Source organism: Amblyraja radiata, unplaced genomic scaffold (assembly GCF_010909765.2).
Source record: "Amblyraja radiata isolate CabotCenter1 unplaced genomic scaffold, sAmbRad1.1.pri S131, whole genome shotgun sequence".
Taxonomy (NCBI): domain Eukaryota; kingdom Metazoa; phylum Chordata; class Chondrichthyes; order Rajiformes; family Rajidae; genus Amblyraja; species Amblyraja radiata.
The window spans coordinates 307,815-310,843 of NW_022630117.1; positions in this window are offsets into that span (position 1 = coordinate 307,815).

Here is a 3,029-nt window from a genome sequence, read left to right on the forward strand (position 1 = left end):
TTGTTGAAAAGTGGCAGGTACAGGATACTGAGTTGGATGATCAGCCATGATCATATTGAATGACGAATAGTGCAGGCTCGAAGGGCAGAATGGCCTCTACTCCTGCACCTATTTTCCATGTTTCTATGCAATCAAGGACAGTCAGACTGGTCGGGGAACTGTGAAGGGAGAGGGATGGAGAGAGAGGGAAACAAGGGTCACTTGAAGTTAGAGAAGTCAATATTCATACCGCTGGGGTGTAAGCTCATGTTAACACGTTATTCTGTTTAAACAGGTAAAGACCAGCTCGCCTACATGGACACGGTGGGGCAGGGTTTATCTGAAGTGCCCACTCACCTGAAAGGTAAGTGATGGGATGGGATTCCCATAGCTGCCTGCCTTTCATTCTGAAACTGAATGTCTGTCTTTAGCTGCCTGAGTGAGCGGCAGAGAGAGAGACAGGAGGGGAGGGTGTGTGTGTGTGCGAGAGACAGGCAGGCAGGGAGAGGGAGGGACATATAGAGTCACAGAGAGAGAGAGAGAAAGACAGACAGAGACAGACAGAGAGACAGAGAGAGAGACAGAGACAGAGGGGACAGAGAGAGAGAGAGAGACAGAGAGAGAGATAGAGAGACAGAGAGAGGGGACAGAGAGACAGACTCAGAGAGAGAGAGACACACAGAGAGACACAGAGAGAGAGAGAGAGACAGAGGGGTCAGAGAGAGAGAAACAGAGACACAGACAGAGGGGGAAACTCCATGAAAAGTCCCATAGCCGCCTTCCTTTCACTCTGAAACTGAATGTCTGTCTTTAGTAAATGGTATTGTATTGTCTTTAGCTGCCTGATGAGAATGTGTCACAACTTGGGCGTTGGGCCTTCCTTGCTGGCTCTGGAGGATGGACAGGGAACTATGTGTTAGTGTCACATTCCTCGGTCATTTTGAGTAGTCAGACTCCTCTACGGGGATTCCAGTGGCCAGCTGCTCTGTCAGTAGAGTCTGTCATTCTCACCCAGAGAGAATTGTGTGAGTGTGGGATTCCCTGCCTCAGAGGGCAGTGGAGGCCGGTTCTCTGGAGAGAATTCTTCCAAGAGAGAGCTAGATAGGGCTCTTGAAGATAGCGAGAGAGAGTCAGGGGATATGGGGAGAAGGCAGGAATGTGGTACTGATTGTGGATGATCAGCCATGATCATAGAAACATAGAAAATAGGTGCAGGAGTAGAGGCCATTCGGCCCTTCGAGCCTGCACCATTCGCCATTCAATATGATCATGGCTGATCATCCAACTCAGTATCCTGTACCTGCCTTCTCTCCATACCCCCTGATCCCTTTAGCCACAAGGGCCACATCTAACTCCCTCTTAAATATAGCCAATGAACTGTGGCCTCAACTACCTTCTGTGGCAGAGAATTTCACAGATTCACCACTCTCAGTGTGTGAATTTTTTTTTCTCTCTTCTCGGTCCTAAAAGATTTCCCCCGATCCTTAAACTGTGTGTGTGGCCCCTTGTTCTGGACTTCCCCAACATCGGGAAGAATCTTCCTGCATCTAGCCTGTCCAACTCCTTAAGAATTTTGTTCATTTCTATAAGATCCCCCCTCAATCTTCTAAATTCTAGCGAGTACAAGCCGAGTCTATCCAGTCTTTCTTCATATAATAATAATAATAATACATTTTATTTATGGGCGCCTTTCAAGAGTCTCAAGGACACCTTACAAAAATTTAGCAGGTAGAGGAAAAACATGTAAGGGGTATGAAATAAATAGTAGAGACATGACTAGTACACAAAGTAAAGACAGAGTTCAATACAAAACACAATATGAGGCAATTAATGCACAGATGAAAAGGGAGGGGGACGTGGGGCTAAGGATAGGCAGAGGTAACGAGATGGGTCTTGAGGCGGGACTGGAAGATGGTGAGGGTCAACATGAAAGTCAATAGACATACACATACAAGATGTGCAGTGAAATGAAAGTGGCAATGCTAGCATTCCACTTTCTATGTTAGCATTCATAGCAAAAGGATTTGAGTATAAGAGCAGGGAGGTTCTACTGCAGTTGTACAGAGTCTTGGTGAGACCACACCTGGAGTATTGCACACAGTTTTGGTCTCCTAATCGGAGGAAGGACATTCTTGCCATAGAGGGAGTACAGAGATGGTTCACCAGACTGATGCCTGGGATGGCAGGACTTTCATATGAAGAAAGACTGGATAGACTCGGCTTGTACTCGCTAGAATTTAGAAGATTGAGGGGGGATCTTATAGAAACTTACAAAATTCTTAAAGGGTTGGACAGGCTAGATGCAGGAAGATTGTTCCCGATGTTGGGGAAGTCCAGAACAAGGGGCCACACATACAGTTTAAGGATAAGGGGGAAGTCGAGATGAGAAAAACATTTTTTTTCACACAGATAGTGGTGAATCTGTGGAATTCTCTGCCACAGAAGGTAGTTGAGGCCACACAGTTCATTGGCTATATTTAAGAGGGAGTTAGATGTGGCCCTTGTGGCTAAAGGGATCAGGCGGTATGGAGAGAAGGCAGGTACAGGATACTGAGTTGGATGATCAGCCATGATCACATTGAATGGCGGTGCTGGCTCGAAGGGCCAAATGGCCTACTTACTCCTGCACCTATTTTCTATGTTTCTATGCCTGCAGATTGTACAACAACTAAAGAACAGAATAGAACAGAATCAGTATTTACATGTTAGAATATAAATTTAAAAGGGCACAATACAACAGCAAATGACTACAGTAATTTAGTCCCTGGTGAGATAACTCAGCTACTCAGAGAGTGGTAGCTGTGTGGAATGAGCTTCCAGTGAAGGTGGTGGAGGCAGGTTCGTTTTTATCATTTAAAAATAAATTGGATAGTTATATGGATGGGAAAGGAATGGAGGGTTATGGTCTGAGCGCAGGTATATGGGACTAGGGGAGATTATGTGTTCGGCACGGACTAGAGGGGTCGAGATGGCCTGTTTCCGTGCTGTAATTGTTATATGGTTATATGGTTATAAGAGTTTACAGTCCTGACGGCCTGTGGGAAGAAACT